Genomic DNA, 26,062 nt, shown 5'->3' on the forward strand with positions numbered 1-26,062 from the left:
TCCTAGAAACCTACAAGAAGAACATCAGGATGGGAGCAACTGGGCCCAGGGGTCCTGCTCAAACTACTACACCAACCATGGACAGTACATGCAGTAAACATTGAAGCCCTACTCAGATCTATCCAATGGACAGGACATTCTCCACATTTGAGTGAATAGTGGAAACTGACTCTGATACAAACTCTGGTGCCCCATATTTGACCACTTTCCCTTGGTGGCATTCAGAGAAAGGATAGACAGGCTACCAAGATGAGACTTGATAGGCTACAATCATAGTAGGGGAGGAGGTACCCCTCAGTCACTGACATAGGGTAGGGGAATAGAGTGAAAGTGGGAGGGAGGGAGGAATGGGAGGGTACAAGGGATGGAATAACAATTGAGATATAATCTAAATAAATTAATTTTTAAAAAGGAAATAATTTAAAAAATCCTCAGGTCTTCAGTAGTTCGATGGCTTTGGGGAAAAAAAGAAGAAAGAAACAAACAAACAGAAGGGGGTTTATGTAGTGTAAGAGGTGGACAGGAGAGGGGAGTCTGCAGGTGACAGCAGTTGATGTGGGCTATTGTAGGGCCCAGATTTGCACAGATCATCAGGTTTCTTGTACCTTCACCCTGAGAAGTAGGATCTAGACACACAAACACCACTTTTAGAGAAGGGGGGAGCATCAGAGGAAGTTTATTACAGCATTCTGACTTACAGGCGAGGAAACTGATAATGCAACCACGTAAAATACTTCCTCTGGGCGCAGATGCTCAAAGGCCACACCCCGATGGTGTTCTCAATGTAGAGAAGAGAAGAGATAGGGGGTGCAGGTACCTCTCAAAAGGTCGGGGAAGTCTTTGGCTGAGAGGCAACCCTTCAGACTAATTGAACTGAGCGCAGTGTGCAGCAGACAGCGCTTCTGCAGAGCGAGGCAGGATGTGATGAATGTTACAACATGCAGCCCGGCCACATCTAAGGAGGACATCTCCGCAGCAGCATCTAATTTTAGATGTCTTATATAGCTTATGTGTTTGCCTGAGGCAACTGTGCCCGTTACTCATGCACATTTGAAGGGTGGGCCAGATTATCACCTATTAGCCAGGTCCCTAGGGGAAGATGTCACTTTGCAGTACTAGCACAATATAGGCGACAAGAGACATGCATACTCTGGTATCTGGAGCCCCCAAGCACCCAGGAGTGGGGTTGGGGTGGGGGCCTGAAGAAAGAACGCGTGTGTCTTCCAGGGCATGAATGAGTATTTTCAAGCTAGCTTTACAGGACCCTGCACTGAGTATGTCCAAAGTAGTTAGTCATTTCTTTTTGGTGCTAGGGCCTACATATGTCCACCATGTGGTCTACAACTGGGCTGTGGTCCCAGCCCCGACCCATGCCCTCCCTTGGTATATTTAATTGCATTTTACTTAGTGTCAAGGGGAGGGGATATATGGGTGTGGGCATGCCACATCAAACACCTAGGGGCAAGAGGACAACTTGAAGGAGTCAGTTTCTCTCCTTTCACCATGTGGGACTTGGGTCATTAGGCTCAGCCTAAAGCACTTTTCCCCCTTTTCAGGACTGTGCCATGTAACAGTGCCCTGCCAGGAGCCATTTTAATCAGTAGTCAGGCCAGGAACTTCATTTATGAATCACTACCCAAGTCATAGATCTAAGGAGACAAATCTCAAATCATTTATCTGGTCGTTCCTGGCTGCTAGTTTTTCTTCCTGTGAGAACGCCAGCCCTTTAGATCAATCGCCGTAGAATCCCAAGACAGTTGGCTAAAGAGATCACTAGGTTTTCTTTTGGTTTTAAAAAATTTAAGACCATCCTTTAGCTCAAGGAAGCCCCAAGCTGCAAAAAGCCACAAAGTCTGCTTTTTCTTTAAAGGTGACAAGGTTTTTGGTCTTTGCTTCCAGATAGAAGGTGTTCCCCAGACGGGTCATGACCCAGTGATTCAGAGAATGAGTTATTACCAAAGTATTTGGCTCAAATTTCCCAAAGTCTGAATAGAGAAGCCATTTATAGGTTCTTACCATGGCACGAAGTGCTGAGGGGTTTGCAGGAGAAGACAGCTCCTCTAATTGAGTGTCTACTTGGGACTTTCTCAGCATTTCAGAACTGATCCCTTAAACAGCCAGAAGAGGGACAGTGGCCTGTCCTGAGGTGATACTCAGGACACTCCAGGTCCATCAGTGCTGAGAATAGGGACAGTGGTGACCAGATATCAACCTGCCAGAGTCCCGGGGCATCTGCCACCCCAGTATCACGTGAGCAAGGAGCTGCCCTGACTGTGCCCCACTTTCCTTGCAACTTGACTCTGTAGGTGAAGGAAAACCAGAGAATTCTGATCCTAGGTCCTGGTTGCATCTCAGCAGCCTCGGGACATCCGTAGAGGAAACTACAAACCTTCTAGATGCTTTCATGAACTGTGAATAATCAGAAACACACCAAGTGTGGCTCAAGACGACCAAGGAATGAAACAAAAATATCACACAATTGTGTAGCAAAAGAAAACACTCCTACAACTTAAAAGGGAGGGAAAAAAAGGTATTGGCTTCTGCTTGGTCCTGCCCATTCTGTGTCACAGGGCCGCCCTCAGGAGAGCTAACAAAGAGTGTACAGCAACTTACTCCATGTCCTTGGATACCAGGTCTGTGTGCTAACTTTCAAAGCAAGGGGGACTCTGAAAATACAGTTTTTAAAAGACTTTGGTTTGGTTTCAACAATTCAATTATAGGGATTGGAGAAATGGCTCAGTGGGTGAGAGCACTGGCTGCTCTTGCAGAGAACCTGGGTTTGATTTCCAACACCCAGAGGACAGCTGGCAACTGTCTGTAACACCCCCCACCCACCGCAGTAACTCCAATTCCAGGCGGCCCAACTTCCTCTTCTGACTTGCACAGGCACCAGGCACACAACTGGCACACAGACACACAAGCAGGTAGACATCTGAACATAAACCTTTTTAAAAAAATGAATTCAATTACAAATGGTCTCAGATACAATTAGGCACTTAGTGAGTTTTTACAAATCCTTGTTATGAAGTTAAACCTCAAATTTGACCTTTTTTTTTTTTTTTTTTTTTTTTTTTTTTTTTTTTTTTTTCCTGCACCAGTTTCCCCCACAGGCTCTACCAGGGCACAGAATCCTTTCTCTGCAGCCTGTGACCTGAAGAGGCCTCAGGGAAGAAGACAATGGAGTGCTGTCACAGCAGGCCTGGGCTGTGTAAACACCATTAGAAAAGCCCCAGGCCACAGCACTCTTCCAAGCTCCCCACTGTGGTGCTCTGGAAGCCTCTATGGGTTGGCTACTTAGTTGAGGAACTTCTGAAGCTATAGGGACAGAACCAAGCACATAGGTTCCCCCCAGCCCTACCTCCAACTCAAGGGACCACATTGCCCGACCTGTCCTTCCCAGAACATCCCCCAACACCTCTGCTCTCTACCAAGTTATCCAAACCAAGCTTTGTAAGCAAGGGTGGTACATCAGGCGGGAGCTTAAGGATGCTGTAGTACCTCAGCATCCTTCTCCTTCCCTAGGCTACAGTGCGACCCCTGGTACTAGCCTCTTGGGAATCCACAGCTACTTTTCATCCTCCCTTCTAGCATGGGAACATTAAGAACCACGCTTCTCTCTAGCTCAGGGCACACCAAACACATTTGTTCGAAGAACTGATATCAACAAGAAACGGTTATCGCCTGAATATCAAACACCATCCACTCGTCCTTTCACTCCCACTTGGATGACTGTGTACAAAGCTCCGTTCTAGTTTCTGGGAGATGCAGGAGGAAGTACAAGAGACCCACAGGCTAGAGCTTCATGAAGGCCACAGACAGCTAAATGCCAAGCTTTGAGTGTTAGCACATAGATGGTGATTAATGTGGTGCAAAATGGTTGACCCAATGAGGCTTTCTGGAGCTCACGGACAAATGAGTGAAAAGGTTAAACATAGACCTTTGAGACTTAAAAAAAGAAAAAGACCATAGGAGTAATTAAGCATAGAGGCCTATCCAAAATTAAAATAACGTGCCAGATATCATGGCAAGGACCCATAAGCCTATCACACAGGAGACTGAGGCAAAAAGACCTCCATGAATTCGAGGCCAGCCTTTGCTACATGGTGAGAGCTCTAGACCAGTCAGTACTACCCTATCTCAAAATACAGAAATACAGAAATGGGCAAATAAAATTATCAAACACCAAAACCAGCTCGCACAATTCACTAAACGAATACGTTCGCCAGGTGAGTCTCAACTGAAGTATCAGGCATGAGGACTGAGAAGAAGTTGTGTCCAGGCTCTCATGAGAAGACCCTGCCTCCCTCCTGGCTGTGTAGCTTGTTCTCTGGGCCTTGGTTTCTTCGTCCATAAATTGAGACAGGGAGTCCCTTCCATGTTAAAAGTCTCAGATTCCACTCAGTAGCTGAGCAGCGAACATGTAGACTAGAGGCACGCATGCGGAGGGTTAATGCAGTTGGTGTGGGTGTCCTCAGGAGCAATGGCTATACCCCAGAGGTGTCTTCCTAAGAAGGGAGCAAATGAGGGAGAGAGCCTGGCTCCCAGGGGCCAGTCACTGTCCCTGCTCTTACCTCGTCAGCACATAGGGCTGTTCCAGATGCATTTCCTCATGGCCCCCAAGCAGATGCCCCCTACTCGGCTGCCCAGTGGAGCAGTGCAGAGGAGAAGAGCTGTCCAAGTGGCCTGTGGGACCTATTTTCTGGGATGTCATCACACACGCAAAAGACAAGCTGATCCAGTTCACTCCTAGCTTCTAGGCAAGACAGTGAACAGACTGTCCCAGAAAGAGAGCCACCTAGTATTTTCTTTTAAAAGACCCAAATACGGAAACTCTATAACCTCTCTGGTGTCTCATATCCCTACCTTGTAACCTAAATCTTTTCTGGTGTGATTACAGCTCCTTCCTTCTTGGGCTTAATCTCTGGAGGGACCACGGGGGGCTGTTCAATTTATAAATCTCCCACCCTGGCCATGGTTTGTCTTTTTTTTTTTTTTTAGACGCTGGTTCAGGAGTTTATTTTCCAACATTTTAAGCAGCCCGCTTTGCTATCTTTTGAGTTTGTGCCAACTCCGTCAACCAGCAAACATGAGAATATCTGGGTTATAGATATAGACAGAGAGTTATAGTTATAAAGGGCCAGGAGATTCCTGAAAGGGTTAAAAACAGACCTGTTATGTGGTCTCCCTACCTGCTACCCGACTATTGGGTATTTACCAACAGGAAAGGAAACTATTGGGTTAAGAGATCTGCATGCTCATGTTACTGAAGTACTGTTCTTGACGGCCAAGAAAGGCCAAGCATGGCAGCATACAGTATAATGTCAGTAGCTAGCAAGAGGAGGCAGGAGAATGGTAAGTTGAAGGCTAGCCTGGGCTATCTAGTGAAGTGCTCCTTCAAAGGAAAAAAATTGACCAAGAAATGGAAACAGTTTAAATGTCCATTAACTGATGCCTGGATAAAGACAACATCATGTAAGTGTGGTGGTGCTATAAATGCCATGGAATTATACTCTTAAAAAAAAATAGGGAGAAAAATGCTGTCAGTGCAAGAAGACAGATGAACCTCAAGACAGCTAGAGAAAGACAAACACTATCTCATCTCACTGATGTGCAGAGTCTTTTTTAAAAAGTTGCCTTTATAGAAGTTGAGAGCAAACCAGCGGCTAGTCGAGGCAGAAATTCCTGGTGGGGGCTCAGCAAATACACTGTCACAGTTGCCTGGAGGAATAAGTTCAGGAGATCTCCCCTCAGATGGTGACTACAGTGGATGACAGTATGCCATAGTTTTGAAAATGCTTAAGAAGAGGACAGAAAAATTGACTATATAAAAAGGTAACTAGGAGGAATTGCACTCATTTAAATAATATCTATCTATCTATCTATCTATCTATGTATATCAAAACCTATGTTGCACATAAGAAATACTATTTCATATGTCAGCTAAAAATCAATTTGGAGGAAAGCATTTTAAAAACAACAGTAACGGCCGGGCGTGGTGGCGCACACCTTTAATCCCAGCACTCGGGAGGCAGAGGCAAGCTGATCGCTGTGAGTTCGAGGCCAGCCTGGTCTACAAAAGCAAGTCCAGGATAGCCAGAACTGGTACACAGAGAAACCCTGTCTCAAAAAACCTAAAATAAATAAATAAATAAATAAATAAACAAACAAATAAATAAATAAAACAAAAACAACAGTAACAAACTATAAAAGAAAGCCCTCCTCATCTAAGTGATGGGGAGTATGGGGGGGGTCCTCACAATAGCTCCGCAAAAGTAGCTAAGACTAACAGTTTATATAAGAAAAAGCATAGAACCGTAGACGGCAGTGGTGGCGCGTTTACCAGACTGTAATTTGCACATCAGTAACGAGTATGAAACCCAGTCTCTGGCAATTCTAAATGTGTACACTAAGCAGAACTCGTAAATCTGTACCATTATCCCTTCAACTGACATCACCAAACCCCTGCTGCACCCCAGGCCTGTGGTAGACACTGAGAATACAAAAGAAAGATGTGATGTGTTCAGTAAGGAAGACAGATACACCCCTCACTTTAGAGTCTAGGAGGCCTCCTTAGATTCCCAGGAAGGATTTGTTCCCCTGGAGAGAGATAAAGACAGCCCCCAGAGGAAGACGCATAACGCGGAGGCTTAAATGTGTCCCTCAAAGTCACGCGTTAGGAACCAAATCCAGAATGGTGCAGTGTTGGAGAGAGGCCTAATGACTGCGTAGTGCAAAGTCCTTGCCAGCCTAATTCAGTGTGGCAGGAATCTCCTTCTGGTGGGACTGAGTTGACCTGTCCTCACCCTTTCTTGCCTGTGTTTTCTTGCCTTTTGCCTGCTAGAATGGGATGAGGCAGGGGGATTAAAGGTAACCCTTCACCCTTGCATGACTTCCCAGCCTCTAAAACGGAAAGAAACGAGTCTCTCTGATTTATACACTACCCGGCCTCAGGCATTTTAGTCACGGTGTCACCAAATGAACTAAGAGGCTTAGATTCAACAGATGTGGAGGAGGATTTCTCGAAGGCCAGTCAACCTTTCCCCTCTTTTACTTGGGCTCTTTGACCCAGAGCCTCTACGGAGGCCTAGTCATCTAGTGTCAGAGAAAACAGTAACTAGACAAAGTGGAAAGACCTGGATGACAGCAGCAGCAGCTAATGTCTGCTGAACGCCTTATCCGCATTAGGATGCTGGGATCTCACCACAGCTCCATGGAGCATTACTGACGGGGCGAGGTTAAATGACTAGCTTAGGGTCACGCAGCTGTGAACTGGAGGGGGCGCATCACTTTCCAAGTGCCCTGGCTACCACACTCCTGTATCTGTTGTCTGCCCTTCGTCAGAGTGACCCAAAGGGAAACTCCGTAAGTTGAAAGCCCCAGTGTCGCGTTGCTTATACTCCTACATACTCAGGCCTGGTACTCTCTGGGGGGAAATTCTAAATGTCTCTTCTCTAAAGTTCTTCAACGTCTTAAAGGAGGTGTTAAGACCAGCAAGGCCACCACCCGGCTTGGTCTTCCCTGCCGGTGTCCCCATGGCTCCCACAGAGAAAGGGATCCTGTATTCGGGAGTCCTGCACACTTTGGCTATCCGCTATCGTTGTGTGAAGCAGACGTCTTGTCTTGGGTACTGGAAACATAAAGACGCCTCCAGGGGACACACGATTGAGTGAAGGGAAGTCACCATGAATGTGAAAGGCTACACTACCCTGACTAGTTTAAAGATGCCATCATGGTGCTGTGAGAGCACAGAGAAGGAAGCCCTGGATTCTGCCAGGGAAGAACTGGGGAAGAAGGAGAAAGAATAGAGGAAGGGTTTGGAAGGAGAAAAGATGGGGAAGAGGACAGACAGACAGACAGACAGACAGACAGACAGACACAGAGAGACAGAGAGGAGGAAGGAGAGGCAGGAATGGTGAAGAAAGATGGAGGAAGGCTGCCCAGAGAAGGCAATAGCACTTAGGGACTTTCTGTGGAGCTTTCCATGTAAACAGTATGGAAATGGCTCTGTCAAATGGAAGGCAAGCAAAGCATACAGAGATGGCGGAGGCTGGTCCTGTGTGGCTGACGTCAGGGACACTGAATGCTGAACCCTACAAAAAGGAAGCACAGGAGAGTGCTTCTCTTGTTTCTAGAAGGGACCTGTCAGTGACCTGGACTATACTGCAGTGCTATGTCCACACAGTGCAGGTAGAAAGATGCAAACAATGCTTCCACCTAGAGCCAGTTTCCTTGGTTTGCTTCCTCCTTAGAACACTGTCTCTCATCAGAAAACACTGCTAGGAGAAGAGGGAACTAGAAATGCCAGAATTGGGAAAATGGGGCCCATGAGAGAGTAGAGAAGTGAGTCAGTGGCTAGTCTGAAAAGAGAAGTGGGAGGTCCCCGATCTTTGTGTGGTCCAACTAAGAATTCAAGAACCTAAAGATTTGGGCAGGGGGAGGGGGAAATCCCCAAATCTTGAGATACACATAAAGGAAATGGGGGTGGGGTGGGCGGGGAAAGGTAATTGTTAAAAGAAAATGCAAGGATCAGAACTTTTGCAAATTCATCTTAGGGAGCAGAGTTCCTTTCTAGTCTACATGTAAGAAATATTATAGCCAATGCCCTGAAGTTACACTTGATTGTGTACACACTGTGTATGTGTGTGTGTGGTGTTGTGTGGGTGTAAACCTATGTTTTACACCATTGTCTAGCTCTAGAAGAGCTTGGCATGCCTTGCTTTGGCTCCCATGCCAGTTCCCTGCAACTATGCCAGTTCCCTGCATAGCCTTAGAGGCCCACAGACTGTGCAGACCTGGCAAGCGGTACCAGAGGCTGTCAGCATTGATATTGACTAACCTTATTGTAAGCGTCTCTGAGCTCTGGCTTGCCTGAGATACCCACATTGGAAAGTACCTCCTAACAGTTAAGGAAGTGTGGCCCAGGCTTGGAAAACACACAGTGATGTTAAGAAAAAACCCAAACAACATCCACCATGAGCCATGAGCCATAAGAGAGCATTGGGCATCTGAGATAAAGCCCCGTGGTGCACCTCTCCCCTCCCCTTGGGTACACCAAATGTTCCGAGCAAGTCCTGTTGGCCTGCACTGCAGTTCGCCCTGTTTGTTTAGTCCCTAAATCTCCAGGCACTTTCTAGTGTGACCTGAGAGCCAGTGACCACATTTGTAGTTTACCAATGGCAACACACGCTCCCATTTATTCTTAATAATGTCACTTCATTCTCAATGTGCCCAGTAGAGCTGTTCCTTTAGAATCTCTGATGACAAGGCCAATTACACACACACACACACACACACACACACACACACACACACACACACACACTTGTGGGAGGAGGGAGAGAAAGAAGCCACAGGGAGTTGGAAAGTATTTACTAACACCAATTTATGATGGGATGTTTCTTCTGTCAAACTTGTAAGTGTCACAAGAGGGAAATTTGAGTGGCTACCCATGTAATCTAATCCTTTCGTAACTGTCAGACTTTGTGTCATAAACCCTCAAGCATTTATTTGCCTGCTTGCAAATATGTTTGTTAAACCAGTAGACGCACCCAGCACAGAGCTGGGATCTCTTACTGCTAGGAAATGTGGCACGAGGAGCAATCATTCAACGTTCAACCCCAGACAGGAACTCTTAAGACTTATTGTCAGGTGGCACCCAGGTCATGGTAGAGAATACAGAGTTTCCTACATAGACAAGGATGGACCCTTCCTCCTTACTCTCCAGCCTCAGGCTCTGAGTGTTGGGATGATAGGCACACACCACTATGCCTGACCACAGTGTAGTTTAAGATTTAATTATTCCTATTTAACATGTATGAGTATTTGTGCCTGCATGCATGCGTATACACCCTGTGCATGGCTTGACCTGATGAGGCCAGAAGAGGTCATCAGATTTCCTAGAACTGGAGTGACAAAGTGTTTTGAGATGCCTTGTAGGTGCTGGGAACTGAATCCAGGTCCTTCGCCAAGAGCAGCAAGCGCTCTTACCTCTGATCCGGCTCTCTAGCCCCCAACAATGTAGTTTAAATAGACACAGTTTGCACTTTGAAGAAATCACGCACTTAAAATGGAAAGGGGCAACTGTGAATCTTGATTCTATGAGCTACTCCTATGAGCTGTAGATTAATTACTTATGAAACCTCCCTAAACCTTATGAAATGAGACAATAACACCAACTTTACATGGCTAGCTGGGGAAATAAAATAGCAAGTATATCTCAAGTGCGTGGGGTGATACTGATCAAAGTAGGCATACCCATGGATGCAACATAGGGAGATGGTAGCAAAAACAAAAACAAAAAGGGACCCAAGAACATCTCAGGAAACAGACAGTAGTTGCTTCCATTTACAGATAAGAAATTGGCCTCTGCCCACCACCATGTTGCCTGCACACCCATATGATGTGCAAGTATATGTTGGAGAAAAGGGAGAGAAAGAGAAGCAGGATGGTTTGAGCTTCATGAAGAGAGGTGGAACTGCAGACATGAGGGTGAGGACTGCCTGACGTGAGAAGCCTCTGCTGCCACCTGAGGCCATGGTGACGTCCCGGCCCATGCTGCTGCTAAGGTCCATGTCTAGCTCCATTACCTTGAAGCAGCAGGAGTGTGTGTGTGTGTGTGTGTGTGTGTGTGTGTGTGTGTGTATGAATGTCTGTGGCCCATGTTACCACCAAAGGCCATGCAGAGACCCCTGGTCTGGGCTGTTTCCTGGGACCACGCTGATGCCCAAGGTTTCACGGAGCTGGCCCTGCCCCTCGTTGGCTTTGGCACTCCGGAGAGCTGGCCCAGCCCCTCACCAGCTGCAGCACTTGGGTGAGCTAGCCAGGGCAGAGCTGGAGAGCTGGCCCTGGTGGTGTGGGCACAGGAAAGCTGGCAGGCCGACCAAATCAGTTACCACCCAGGCGCAGATTCAGGGCTTTTAGTTGGCCCACCCCAACATCTACCCTATCTATGAACTGCTGTAGTGAGTAAAGGAGCCAATCCTACAGATCAAAGCTGCAGGAGCTCCATGACACAGGCAACAACAGGATAGCTGAGAGGAATCCCAGTGAGGATCCAATATTGATAGAGCAACAGAAGCCAGAGGCCTTGAACCAGACCAGTGACTCATAGCTATGAACATTCCAAGAAAAGATGTTTGGACGAAAGAGTATACTATGTGACACACTGTAGTTTTCATGGTGAGATGCTTGTTTACTTATTTATTTTTAATGGTTTAAAACTTTGGGGGTTGTGGGATGAGGAGATGAGTGGGATTAGGGTACATGATGTGAAATTCATAAAGAATCAATTAAAAGTTAAAATAAAATAAAGTGGCCTCAGAAGTTCTAGAGATTTTCAGCTTTTGATATGGTCAAAACCAAAATGAATACAGGCTGGGCATGGTGGTACACACCTTTAATCCCAGCACTCTGGGAGGCAGAGGCAGATGGGATCATGGTGAGTTTAAGGCCAGCCTGGTCTACAATGCTAGTCCAGGACAGCCAAGGGTACAGACAGAAACTCTGTCTCAAAACAAAACAAAACAAAACAAACCCAGAAGGAATCCAACACCCTTTCTATACATTGTACCTATTTTTTTTTCCATGAAGAAGGATACAAGCCTTGATTTAAAAACCTGTAAAATAAGAGCCAGTGAGATGGCTGAGTGGATGAAGCCTCTTGCTGCCAAGCCTGACGACCGGAGTTCTAGTCCTGGGAACTTCCTCTGTCTCCATGTATGTCATGGAATTCACACATATATACAGAATAAACACATAAATAAGCAGTTAAAGAAATAATTCGACAGTGATGGTGCATGCCTTTAATCCCAGCACTCAAGAGGCAGAGGCAGGCAGATCTCTGTGAGTTCCAGGTCAGCCTGGTCTACAGAGTGAGTTCCAGGACAGGCAGGGCTACACAGAGAAAACTTGTCTTTAAAAAAAAAATAGAAAGCAAAACAAAACAAAAAGCTATAAAATATTTACAAGCTTCTAAAAACAGACATTTGTACAAAATTGGAGGGAGAATCAAGGCCCCCAAAGATCAGGCAAAACCACCCAGTTAACAGAGAACCGAAATGTCCCAACTGTAATTCTCAGTAGTCAGAAGACAGAAACAGAACTGGGGACATGTTGATGAAAATTTTCCACATGAAAGACAATGAGGCATGGGGAAATCTAAAAAGTTGCCATAGTACATACTAGCCTTCACCATTCCAAAGAGGAAATTAAAACAAAAAAAATGTCAACACCATTGGAAGTTGTATAAACAGCCAGGAGTAGTGGCACACACCTTTAATCCCAGCACTCAGGGAGGCAGAGGCAGGGGTATCACTGTGAGCTCAAGGCCAGTCGGGCTTACAGAGTTCAGGACAGCAAGGCTACAGAAACCCTATCTCAAAAAACAAACAAACAAACAAGCAAACAAAAAAAAGGAAATGGCATGGACAGCTCGATTCAGTTTTAAGATGAAAAAGGGGATCTCTTCAATAGAAAACTATACGCTTATTTTCTTCCCCCCCTTACTTTCTCCTGGTACCTGTTACCCCTATTTCTCCCTAAGGAATTCATTTCACCCTTGTCCTTCCTTGGGTGAAGGTAATTGCTAGGATTTGATCTGAAATGTTTGAGCAGTTGGTCTCCAGATTTTGATGCCGTTTCTGAAGGTTGTGCAAACTTGGGGTTTCGGACCCGGCTAACTAAAGTGAGTACCCTGGGGTAGGCCTTGCAGGTGGTACCTGTCCTTGGCTCTGGCCCAGCCTGCCTAGGTCTAGATGTGAATAGATCAGTCTGCAAGTTCCCAGTAGCACTGGCCCAGAGGTTCCAGATGCTGAGCCTTCCGTGCCCGGGTGGAACAGGAACCAGCAAGGGGGAGTCAGAACAGACGCCTTCACCCTTATGTCACTCCTGTCAGTTATTTATCTGTCACGGTGCTGATAGAAGTCGCCGGTTGCATACTCCTTAGCCAAAACACTTGGGACCAGGAGTGCTTCAGACCCCAGAGTTTTGCAGAGCTAGGGATGTTTGGGTGACACCTATCCAAAAGTCTGAGATCTGGAATAGTCCAGAGTCTGAAACTTGCTGAGAATGAGATCATCACTCAAGATGTTTTGACTTCCTGATCATCTGGATTTCAGTCGGGCAGCTCAGCTATGAGCCTGTGCTGCCAAGGAGCTAGAAGGACACACACTTTAGAACTTAACTTTGCAGTTAAGAAGAAGACAACGGCTAATGCTAATCAGGCCCGAGCTATGACACACAGGGCCATATACAGATATCACAGAAATAATTTCAGGTAGTTCTTTACCACATTGATTTGGAGATGTACCTTGGATAAATTTTGATGATGGCTGCTAGAATAAGGAACCAAATGCAGGTTATTAAATACCAGGCAGTTATCTCATTAGGGCCACTTCCCTCTGGAAAGGGTAAGCAGAGAGAGAAAAAAAAAAAAGACCTGAGCATCTGCAATTCATGTGCTTAACTAACCCAGTACCAGAAGCTGGTCCTCAGCTCTGCCACTGTGGAGAATGCAAACTCTGAGGCCCAGACAAGTTTAGCTACTAGTATGTATGTGTGAGAGAGAGAAAGGCCAAGGGGGTGGGGGTGAGCGGGGGTGGGGTGGGGGGATGGGGGGGTGGGGGATGGGGGTGAGGGGGGGGCTCCTTGCTAAAATAAGAATCAATGCTACAACCACAGAGCCATGGCTTTGCTGGTTCCTCAATTTAACATCTTAGCTTTTCCTTCCGGGGGGAGGGGGCTGGCCGTGTTTCAGAAACGGCCTTTGTACAGCTTGTAAGTGGGACTGACATAGAGGCCTCCCCGAAGCCGAGGACAACGCATTTTTACTCACTCAGTGTGCCACTTTCAAATTCTTGCTCTTCCACTCACAGCTCAAACAACCTTTCATTTGGGAATGGTCTTGAGAGCGCTTATATTTGGCAACCGCTGTATAATTGTGGGTAGAGGCGCTTGGATGTACAGATTAAATTAATTTATTCGTGATCGCCAGCCACACTCCACTAGGAAATGTGAAGGCTGCTTAACCTAAGCCACACATCTATCTTCTAAGACTAAGAACTTCTGCAAGATTTTAAAGGAAAAGATCACGCTGCATGGTCTGTACATAGTAAATACCAAGTACAGTCACGCACACAGGATGATGAGGCGCAGGCAGGCGGTGATGACGAGGACAGGGATGACACCAGAACAGTCATAAAAGTGGTCATGCCACAGCTGCACATCTTCAGGCAACGCTACAACCGCCCGAGCTCAAATTTAGACCTTAGGCACACGTACGTGCTGTAGTTTGTTGTTTTGTTTTTTTGGACCGTCTCTGGAATCCAACAGTTGATACAGGACTCATTCAAACACACAAGCAAACAAACCTGTTGTCAAATATGAAGAGGACGCCAGTATTCACCTCCTGGAACTGCAGCAATGACTAAATGCTTTATTACGGTTAAAGCCCTCAGAGCAATGCCCAGCTCTAAGAAAGGGTGCATTAGCTCTTCTTGGGGTGATAATTGAAATTCCTCCTCACCACCTCTCCCTCCTCCCTCTGGTGCTCGCAGTGTCTTACAAGATGGAGCTGTTGTGCAACGGATGGGAAGACGGATGCAATGATGGAAATTGACAAACCGAAACAACAGGAAGAGTGTGCGGTAAGGACAGGAAGTTGAGTCAGAAGGAAGCGGAGGAAAACAACAAGGAGATGCCGTTTGGAACACCACGGCTTCAGCAGCTGGAGCAAGATTCCCCGAGGAGACGGATATCTAGTCAGGAGGCAGCTTCCCTGCACTTCAGAGAGCCACAGTGTCCTGATGTCAGAGTGCATTGTCTTCTAGCGAAACAGGGACACTTGAAACCGCCAAGCCTGTTGGCCCGATTAGTTATATATTTTGATGGGCTCTAACTTCAGTTTTTATTTCTGCATTGTTCAGGATACAAAACTGAATAATGTCATTTCACTGGAGTATCTGGGAACTGGGAACCAACTACTTAACCCCTATAGCCCTCCCCCCCCCCAAAAAAAATTCTGGGGAGAAATTTAAATTAATCTAAACAATGTCGTTCTGCTATAACATCTGTCATTAGTCAAAAAGTCCAATGACTTTATAATCTGAACTTAAAACTTAGCTCTTCTCAAACATGAGCTAAACGAGGGAATTTCTTAATTTTATCTTATTTAGTTTTATGCTGAGATGTGATTGTTATCATCTCTGTATGTGAAGAGGAGCCTTCACACTCCTTAGGTAGAAAAGAAAAGGTGGCTCTAGAATTTTCCAAGAACAATACAGAGTGACTGAGTAAAGGTTCTGGCATGTGTCCTTGTGTTCATTGTCATAAACAAAGGCCTATCTTGGGACTATAGCTAGGTAGTATGTCTCTAACTGTTTCTAAAATAAGGTGACACACTACTGTCATTTATTTCTGAAGGCTAAGGTCATCATATAATTTCTTACATTTCTTGAAAGTTAATGTCCACTTGTGCTGTGAGGCTAAAAGGAAGAGTAAGGCCTTGGGAAAGATGCAGAAAGATAGCTGTAATGCAGTAATTACTGCTGCATCTTCCTGCATCACGGTCGCTATGAGAACTCAGCCAGCACTAAACTGAGAAGTGAGATCAGAGACTTTCATGTTACATAACAAATTTATTTTTAAAAAAATTACATGTGACAAATGTTCATTTTTGGGTTTTTTTTTTTTTGGTTTTTTTTTTTTTTGAGACAGGGTTTCTCTGTGTAGCCTTGGCCATCCTGGACTCACTTTGTAGACCAGGCTGGCCTCGAACTCACAGCAATCCGCCTGCCTCTGCCTCCTGAGTGCTGGGATTAAAGGCATGCACCACCACACCCGGCCAAATGCTCATTTCAATCAACAGCTTCAGCAACTCTATGTACCAGGAGAGATAGAGAAGGAACTCGGATCTGTGAGTGTGGCAGGACAGAAAAGAATAATAATTAAGAAGATACAATCAATGCTATACTGACCCCAAGGCACAGCATTAGGCAACCTTTAGGCCCGGCAGTCAGTGGAGGAAGCAACAGTCCTGTGCTTCCAGGTGGCTCTTGAACAAACTCAGAAGATTTACAGAGAAGACCATGAAAGAAATAGAGTGAAAAGGAGTGAAACAGCTTGGAACTTTCTGGTGGCTTGCGGTCTAGTGAGCCCAGAACGTGGGTAGGCAAGACTGGGAGGGGGAGGGGAGAGGCTCAAGTAGAAGGAAGTGGCATGAAATAAGGCTGAGGAAGTGGGCTGAGGCAAATTCGTGAAGGTACAAAAATTCTTAGCAAAACTGTTAATGAATCATCCCATCGTTACATGAAATCTGCCAAGGGATCAAGTTATGAAAATCAAAATCCTTTGGGGTGTCTTGCGAATTCTCTCTCTCTCTCTCTCTCTCTCTCTCTCTCTCTCTCTCTCTCTCACACACACACACACACACACACACACACAGAGCTGTGTTAGATTCTCTAATCTGCTTCAGTGAAGAAAGCTTCTCCCAGCATGCTTCACGGGAGGCAGCCGCTCCCACCACCCACCCCCACCCACCCCTGCAGCCAGCACAGTCGTCAGCCCAGCACTTGAAATCCAGGCAAGCCTCCTGCCCCACCCTGACTCTGATGACCTTGCAGGCAGTAACTGCAACACCTAAGCCCAATCTGATAACTGAAGGCCCTTGAGAGGATTCCAAGAAATCATGTGGCTACGTAAACTAAACACTTAGAAGTAACCACGTTTGTTGCAGTCAGCGCTCCCTATCCTGTGTACACAAACTCAACCATGTTCTGATGGAACGTCTTCTACAAAAGCTGAGTGTGCACAGAATACCTACTGATGCTTTCTTACCATCCCCAAGTCGATACAATACAACACTTTACGCAGTGGTACTTGCTCTGTTCTAAATTATACGCGACTAGGCATGTGCAGCTTTGAGGACCTGTAAAGGTCCTCTTCCGGTTCTAATTTAAACGCGCGCGTTGGAACGAAACGTTACTCACTGGCTGTCTTTCTCCAACAGGTTCCAAGATAAAAGTACCGATCAAGTTAAAACACTGGAATGTTTTCCAACATTACTGACTGTTGCAAGTATAACATACAAAGGAGATAAAATTTAAAGCACTTCTACCAGACAGAGACTGCTAATGAAATGTCTCCACAAGCACCCACCACAAACCACCGCACAGTGCCCTCATTGGCGCCGAGGCCCGGAAGAGCCGTCCCTCACGCCTCTGGCGTAAGAAACTGTGCTTCAGAAACGCAAAAGTGGCTGGCATTACCTCCGCCATATTCATTCATTTTTATCCCTTCCCAGATAGATGGGACGCATACTGACATCCTTTCATCTCTTTATTTCCTTCTCATTACTATCACTGATTCAAATGTTTCTAAAGTATATCTTTTCAGCATTTTCCTGCCCTTAAGCCTCTCCTGCGGCATTCCCGCTCTTTCTGGGTTGGGTTTTGTTTTGTCTCCACCTTAAAACTAGCCAGGTGAGCAATGCAAGGGAAGATCGTTGGTCACACTCTGCAACTTGCAGAAATTCACATTTATAGAAAAACGGCAAATTCCATTTACATTTGGCCACAGAGACATTCGTTTTTTAAAAAGTTTTCTTTTAGGAGCCAATTGTGATAACTTCCTTGTAATTCTGACCAAAAGGGGTGCGTTGACAAGCCACCACGTTTTTCCTAATGGAGAGTTTTGCCTCTGTCTTGTTTTAAGTCACCCTGACGGCATAGTTCTTGACAGAAACACTGGGTTTCAGCTTGGTTGTATCATCTGTGCAGGGTTTGACTGACAGAGATAATCAAATAAAGGCTGATAGATGCTACAATACTTCGAAGCTCTGTGCTTCAGCAGTTTAAAAGGACGTCCCTTGTAGGCAGGAGGCTTTCCTCCAGCAGTTAGCAGGGCATCCATTTCTATGGCCTTCAGCCTTAACACATAACCAAGCCAAGCCCTACAAAAAGTAGCGCAAGCTAACACACAGATTGCTTTTGCTCTTAGAGGCGACATGACAGAGAGAAGACTTCTTGTCCTATGTAGCCAGAAAACACAGGCATTCAAAACCTCATTGTCAAAAAATCACTCTCAGAACCAACCCACGTTTGTTAACAAATGACCTAAGATGTTAACGGGTCCACCAAGTGACTATAAAGGAAGCTTTTTCTCCCCTCTAAGACAAACAACCACAGAAGCTAAAATTAGACCCCACCCCCATTAGTATTCTGTGCAGCACAGTCTAAATGATCAATATGCACTTTCCCCGAAAACGTTTTAAAGTTGACCAAATCAGAGTAAATAGCCTTCTTGAAATAGTGCAACCGGCAGGTAGCAAAACACAGCTTGGCCTTAAAGATGGGGAAAAGCGACTCAGTTTTTAGGGGGGAGCTGATAACTGCAGAGAACTTGACAAGAACCAAGCCAGAGAACACCCCCCTCCCCATAAACACACACACACACACACACACACACACACACACACACACACACACACAGCCACCCCAGGTGCCTTCAGGTCCCCAACCGTTAGAGGGAGGCAAGGCACACTCAGAGGACAGGTGCTCAGTCCATTCTAGGCAAACTCCCCAGGCCCAGCAGCAAAGCCCCAAATACTTCCAACGAGCGAAGGGGCAAGTAGCAACTTTACCTTGTGGAGAAACCGTCCTCAGTAGCACTGCTGTGTGGTCAGAAAGTCCAGTCCTTCAGATCTGCAAAGCACCCTGTCAAGTAGGGCTGTGCGGTCACAAGGCAGGAAGTAACTGCAGTGGCAAATCACCAGGCAGGAAAGAAATAGATTTTGTCTTTATAAGGACATTTTACTCAACATTTTTTTTTCATGTCTCCTCCCACCCGCAAATCACCTGACAACAGGTCACAGTGAAATCCAGAAGCCACCTTCCACTTCCTCTTCCCCATGAGCAGTTTGCTCTCCCTCTGGGTCTCTCAGGAGGCCCTGGGCTACTTAAACCCTTCTGATCACAGATAGGGGAGCGAAGGTCAGCTCCCTGGCTGAACTCTTCTGTCTGACTCTAGTTGCTAAAAGCAAAGCCCAGGAGATTACCTGCTTTCCGCAGGGATAAACAAACCTTAGTCACTTCTAAGGAAAGATCTGAGAGAAAAGGTGGCACGTACCTGGTACCTGAGGCGAACTGAAAGGGATTTCCATGGGAGAGCCTGCCCATCCCAAAACCAATCTTCTCCCCTACTCCTCCCCACTCTCAAAACAAACAAACAGATAAACAAACAAACCCAAATGATCTCTTTAAGTGCAGGGCTCATAGAGGAAGGTCACTATATTATTTACTCATTCTTTTATTTATAGAACACCAGTGTGCTGAGGATCTCTTTAACCCAATTAGAGAGTTCAATTATTTAAACTTTTCCTATAAAGAACAGTGCTGAATCCTACAGGCAGCTATCGCTTAAACGCTAGCTTCATTCCTTCCTTCAGACTCAATCCCTTCAGACTCCCGCATCTGGGTTGCCCTGACTGAATTCTGAGTACACTCCTCCCTACATTTCCTGGAATCAATATACTTCCAACAGTAACAGAGACACCGTCATTTAGCCTTGGAGGTGTATGCTCCATTTAGCCCCGGGGGTGTAGGCTCCCAGGTCAGATTGTGCAGATGCCTGCTCATTCTACAGGTATTTGTGTTTTCCAGGAGCCATGGCTGCTGTCAAGGCACAGCATTATTCCACTGGCTCTGCTGTTCCGTCTTCCTTGGCTTTCCTGGTTTCCTTACAAAGTTCTTCACCTTAGGTTCTAATGTTGAGATAAAGCCTTTTAGTTTATCGGCCTGATGAGGCAACTTTGTACTCAGAAACCCACAGGGTTCCTATTGAGCAAGAGGGTCTGCTAAAGAATGGGAAGACAAGGAAAAGGCTCAATTTTTCTCTAGATAGGGTTCTAAAGAACATTCTAGAAAATTCTAGTAAGACTGACGTCTGGGGTAAGAGTGGTGAGTAGGATCCCAATCAGTAAGCGGCAGAAGTTCGAGGACACCTGACTTTGTTCGAAGAAACATGCAGGACTGACAGCATTACACAGCAGTCAAGTGCTGGTTGGCTTCCACTCCTGGGAACAATCCTCATTCAGGGGTTCTACAGGCGAGCTCCACAGAGTGTCTCCATAGTCTCCTTAAGGGGAAAGTGTGTGCTGACTGAGCACCTTGTGGGTTCAGAACAAAGTGGGGGCCCAAGAGCCACGCCTCAGGAAAAGGGACCAATCCACATTTTGTTTACCTGGGAGACAGAAAACAGGAGCATTCTGTACATTTTCCTGCCTGATCACGGGAGACCCAAGGAATCTAGAAAAGAAAAGGAGGACAACGTACTCTTGCACTGGTTCCTCTAGTGTGTGAGTGACCGCCAGAACTAGACACGGGGACAGAGGTAAAGCACAGCCTCTCGGGGAGGACAGAGCCTGGTTTGGGAGTAAGTAAACGCCCAAGAGAGGGCTGAGAAAGCCGGCTCCATGGGAAGCGGGCACAGATTTGAAGAGAGCTGAAGTGGAACTCGCAGGGCTCCAGCTAGAATCTTGTTCCAGTCACAGTGAGGACTTTGGGTCATGACAGAGCACACACTGGGTAAGAAGAAAGCCACTGAGCCAGTCCTTGCTTATCGCCACCTTATCAACCGACACAGCCCCTCCTTCCTCCGCATCACCTCAGCTCTGATCCTCCTCAGCCACCTGTCACTGCCCCCAGCCACATCCTGGATTTCACCATTCAGACCCCCTCCCTTGAAATCTCTCCCCATCTGCCTCTCCCAGCGATGAAGCCCTACCCCGCGGGGGGTGGAGGGGGTGGGGTTGGGGCGGGTAGGCAGTTGTGGAGGAGGTATTTATCACACCAGACTTTCCCAGGCAAGGCTGTGGCTTTTTTCAGTTGGTGTTTAAAACTGCCTGTGATGACTAAACAGGAGGGGGACTCTGAGTTTTATTGGTTTTTGTGTCTCTGCAGACAGTACGGTCCCTTCTGCCCTGCACCCGGATAGATCTCCCACCCTCCATCCGGATGCTCTATGTCTCTGCTCCGCCCCCCCTCCCCCCCCCTCTACTGAGCCCAGCCTCGGTTTCGTCTCATCTTGTCCTTCCTGAGTTCATCTGGCATCTGCTTTACAGTTATGGCCTCAATCTCCAAAAACCAGGTCACCGGCACAGTGGAGTGGCCGAATAAAAGTTCTGGATCAGGTAACTGGGGTCAAAGGTCAACCTTACTGACGAACCAGTTGTGTGACTTTTAGGCCGATGACTTAATTTCACTGGTCTCAAGATCTTCATCTAGAAGATGGGACAAGAGCACAGTCTGTCTTGTGCAATTGTTGGGAAGATTAAACGCACTGATGTGTAGTGATCTGGGAAAAGTGCCTGTCAGAAAGTAAGTCCTGTGTGAGTGCTAACTGTTCTTTTCGTGTTTATACCAGGCTGTGGGCTAGACCCTTCACATAATATTATTTCATTTATTCCTCACCCATAACACATGAATTAGATATTGTTTTCTTCAGCTTAATCATATGTTTGTTGACCTGATTCATCCACATGGCATAACACTCTTTCAAAGTAGTTTTTAATCATATGATCAGATTTGCATACATATTATGTTACACAATTCAAGAATATTCTTATCATCCCCAAAAGAAACCCGAGTACCAATTAGCAGTTACTGTATCTCCCACATCCTCAGCCATCCACAATGACTATGTCTGTCTCAATGGATTTGCCTGTTGTCAACATTTCACAGAAGTGGAACCATGTCTTCTTGTAGCCTTTGTTTGTTTGTTTTGTTTTGTTTTGTTTTGTTTTGTTTTTGAGACAGGGTTTCACTGTATTGCCCTGGCTGTCCCGGAACTCTCTCTGTAGACTGAGACCTGGTGTCTCTGCCTTCCAAGTATTGAGGTTAAAGGTGTGTGTCACCATACCTGGCTCCTGTAGCCTTTTGATTTAGTTGAACCGGAGTTTTGCCAGATAGGCCTTGACCTCTCAATCCTCTTGTCTCAACCTTCTGAGTGTAGAACTTATAGGTTTTCTTTCTTTCTTTCTTTCTTTGTCTTTGTTTGTTTTTATTTTTATTTTTCCAGACAGGGTTTCTCTGTGTAGCTCTGGCTGTCCTGGACTTGTTTTTTGTTTTTGTTGTTGTTGTTTCTTTTTTTAAGATTTATTTATTATGTATACAGTATTCTGCCTGCTTGTATGCCTGCACACCAGAAGAGGGCACAAGATCTCATTATAGATGGCTGTGAGCCACCATGTGGTTGCTGGAAATTGAACTCAGGACCTTTGGAAGAACAGCCAGTGCTCTTAACCTCTGAGCCATCTCTCCAGCTCCTCTGGACTTGCTTTTTGGACCAGGCTGGCTTCAAACTCACAGAGATTCACCTGCCTCTGCCTTCTTGAGTGCTGGAATTACAGGCGTGCACTATTGTGCCTGGCCCAGGTGTGTTTTTTGATGTCTTTGGTGTGTGTTTGGTTGGTTTTCTCACTTAGCATGTTTTCAAGGTCTATCCATGTTGTGCCATGTGTCACTACTTTATCCCTTTTCATCTTTAGTTCCATTCTATTTTGTTTATTTTGGGGGTTACACAGGCCATGACACCCAGTGAGAGGGTCACAATTATCGGGAGTCAGTTCTTCATCACCTGGGCACCTGGAAGCAAACTCAAGTCCTCAAGATTGGCAGCAATCGCCTTTACCTGCTGCGCCATCTCACTGGCCCTTTGTTCCTCTTCACAGAAGAATGGTGTCCCATGTTTGAGACTATACCACATTTTATGGCCCACTTAGTCAGCTGGTGGCCATTTGAATGGCTCTACTGCCTTGACATTATGAATGGCACTGCCATGAATATTTGTGTGCATATTTTTTGTGGTTTTGCTCTTTTTGTTTGGTTAAGACATGCTTTTTAGGCGTTTCATATTACCCCACGACTTGTTATAAAACACCACTCTGTTGACACCTATTTTCTGATTTATCTTCCCTAGAAATACTCATTTTTTTTTAATAGATGCAGCCCTTTTCTCTGCTATTAGCTCCAAACTTTTAGATGCTTTGCTTTTATTCTATCTTGACTGCTTGGACTCACGTACATAGAGATGAATACACACACTTTCTATTTGGAAGTGAATTTTATCATCACCTACCACTATATAAAACAAGTTTGTAACAATGTTATATCATTAAATCAGTGTTCAGCTTTTATAAGGACTATGAAAATAGTCATGCCTGGATTGAGGGAACAGTTCAGTGGGTAAAGTCCTTGCCACACAGTATGATGACCTGACTTCAAATCCCCATACCCATGTAAAGCCAGGCAGGGAGACCAAAAGCAGAGACAGGAGATTCCAAGAATCTTGAGGGCCTGGCTTATGAAATGAGGAATAATAAAAAGAGCCCGTCTCAAACAAGATAGAAAGCAAGGAGTGACACCTGCGGCTGTCACCGCCTGACCACTACATGTACCCAGGGGCACACACGTGCCCACACTCAAACGCACACATAAATTTATATACACACACACACTAAACAAACAAATTAACAAAAATCATAAAGAAAAAAAACATTGCCAAGCAATGGCATGCACTATGCTTTCCTAGCCTTTTAATTTGCTAGTTTCCCACATACTTATCACATGGAACTCTCTAACAGAGCTAAAAGAAGACAAAACAAAAACAAAACCCGACAAAACAGAGCATGCAGCCATTCTTCTCCTGCACTCTTGCAGGGGACCCTCTGAAGTCCCCGTCCTTCTGTCTGGTCTGTGCCCCACTGCAAGCGAGGGTCATCTGTCTTAGCCTCTTCCTGAGAAGCTCTTTCTTCTGTTCTGGGCAAGAAGCCAAAGGCCTTCCACTCTGAGTCTACTGCATTGTTTAAATGGGGCACATCCTCTCCTGGATTCCTAAGAATACGTGGGGCAAAAGTTTCTTGAGACATTAACAGCTGAGAACACATATGGCCTACCTGCATCCTTGGAAATTCACCCCGGGAAACTTTTTTCCCCCAAATGGCAAGGGGATCTTTCCAGTATGCTCTGGATTACAATACTGCTGTTGAGAAAGTGGGTGCCATTCTGACCTAATGGTTCCTGCTGTGTCGTTTCTGATTTTCTTTCCTGAAACATGGTTTTCTCCTTCACACCCAGTGTCCTGGACTGTTGGTGTGATAGTTCTCGGTGAGGGTCTGTGTGCACCCGCGTGTACCCCTTCAATCAGGAAACCCAAGTCTTCTCATTCTGAGATAGTCTCTTTCCTTCACTGCCCTCTTTCTTTTCCTTTCTTCCTCTCCTCCCTCCCCTGGTCATTTTTCCAGGTTCCCGTCCCCTAGCGCTGCATTTATTTGCATATTGTACATCTTGGGTTAGTTTTCTAACATCCCGCTTCCCCCTCCAGTTCTCTGCCTCTTGGTCCTCATGTCCCACTCTCAGAATTTTTCATCAGCCCCCTCAAATTCCTAGACAGTGTGATATTTCTGATATTGTTGCTCACATTTACATCCCTCTCCATTTTGTGAGGTCATCACACAATTCCACAGACTGTATAACTTAGAAGAACAGAAACATATTGGCTCACAGTTTGGAGGTCCGGAGTCAGGTCCAAGATGTATCACTTGGCAGGGTCTTCTTCCTATGCCATCACAAGGTGGAAGGTGAGAGTAAGAACAAAAGGGAGCTGAACGTCCCTTTTAAAATGGCACTAGTCCCACCCATAAGGGCAAAGCCACCATGGCTAATAACGTCTCACAAAATCTCCTAAAGGTCACAAGAACCTGCGCAAAAACAAATAACTCATAGCAATAGGTAAGAGCTGTTTCTTTTCCTCTGCATTTTTGGTTTTCTTTTGTTATAGCAGAGCCCAGGATGTGTGGGGAACGTGTCTCTACTCCACAGGTAAGCTTCCTGTGTTTAGGCTCCATCTTGTATCCCTGACTTCAAAAGAATCCCATAGCCCAGAGCCCTGGGTTCTGCTGAGCATTCATTGTTCCATGGGTTCAGCGCAAGTGCTTTCCCACAGTCTGTGTATCTCGTGGCTTCTAACTTTCTGCTGGACCCTCTGACGTTTTGCTGTCTCCTTTGCTGACTGCTCTCGATCAGCATATGGAGTTCTAGGAGGCCAAGGGTCGAGTTGGCTTTGTTAGCTTCTGAACAACGAACCAAGCATTTCACGGAGATCTGTTTTAAAAATGAATAGAGAAGAGCCGCGTGTGGTGGGGCAGGCCTGTAATCCCAGCGCTCAGGGAGGGAGAGGTGGATGGATGGATCGCTGTGGGTTTGAGGACAGCCTGGTCTACAAATAGTCCAGGACAGCCAAGGCTACACAGAGAAACTCTGCGTCAAAAAACTAAAACAAAAACAAAACAAAACATCCTGGCATGGTGGCCCACGCCTTTAATCCCAGCACTCGAGAGGCAGAGGCAGGCGGATCTCTGTGAGTTCGATCCCAACCTGGACTACAAAGAGAGTCCAGGACAGCTAGGACTACACAGAAAAACCCTGTGCCAAAAAACTAACTAAATAAATAAATAATAAAGACTCAGGTGGGCTTGAAGGATGAGATTGAAAGCACAGGGACCATATATGAGGAAGACTACTGCTGACAGAAAACAAGATAGATAAACAGACCTGACCAAAGCTGAATAGTTTGACCATCAGGAATGCAACGCTGGGGAAAGCATGAAGGAGACAGGTGGGTCGATGAACAGAACTCAGCTCACGGCAGGCCTTCCGTATGGGTTGCAGATCTTATGTTTATACCAAGTCTTAGGATTTTCCAGAGAGACAAACTAGGCTAGATTGGTGTGTATGCCTATGAGTATACCTCCAAAGAGATTTATAAGACATGGCTTGTGTGGTTACAGAGGCTAACAATTTTCAAGACTTTCGGGAAAGTCCCTGCTATAGATCTAGTCTGAAGCCTAGTAAGCCTGAGACCCAGGAAAGGCGAGGGTTTCAATTTAGATACAAAGGGAAGAAGCAGTCAGTGTCCCAGTTCAAGGCAACTAGCCAGGGGAAATTCTCACTTCCACAGACAGAAGGTCTCATGTGAGTAATTGTCATCATCTTTGGGTGGGGGAGGGGCTGCT

General features: G+C 45.9%; 1 protein-coding gene across 7 annotated transcripts in view; it reads right to left on the reverse strand.

Annotated features, from left to right (window-relative positions):
- Positions 1-26,062, reverse strand: part of LCP1 (lymphocyte cytosolic protein 1) — a 92,704-nt gene that overhangs the window by 34,862 nt on the left and 31,780 nt on the right. For 2 of the 7 annotated variants that reach the window (XM_084767980.1, XM_084767981.1), the window contains exons 2-4: positions 24,553-24,606; positions 20,233-20,297; positions 18,635-18,746 (exon numbers count right to left, since the gene is read on the reverse strand). The gene's annotated coding sequence lies outside the window, so the exon portion shown is untranslated. The remainder of the gene's footprint in view (positions 1-18,634; positions 18,747-20,232; positions 20,298-24,552; positions 24,607-26,062) is intronic. The other 5 variants (XM_084767984.1, XM_084767983.1, XM_084767985.1 and 2 more) reach the window with 3 other exon arrangements.

The sequence above is a fragment of the Acomys minous genome (assembly GCF_964271855.1).
Source record: "Acomys minous genome assembly, chromosome: 18".
Classification (NCBI taxonomy): Eukaryota; Metazoa; Chordata; class Mammalia; order Rodentia; family Muridae; genus Acomys; species Acomys minous.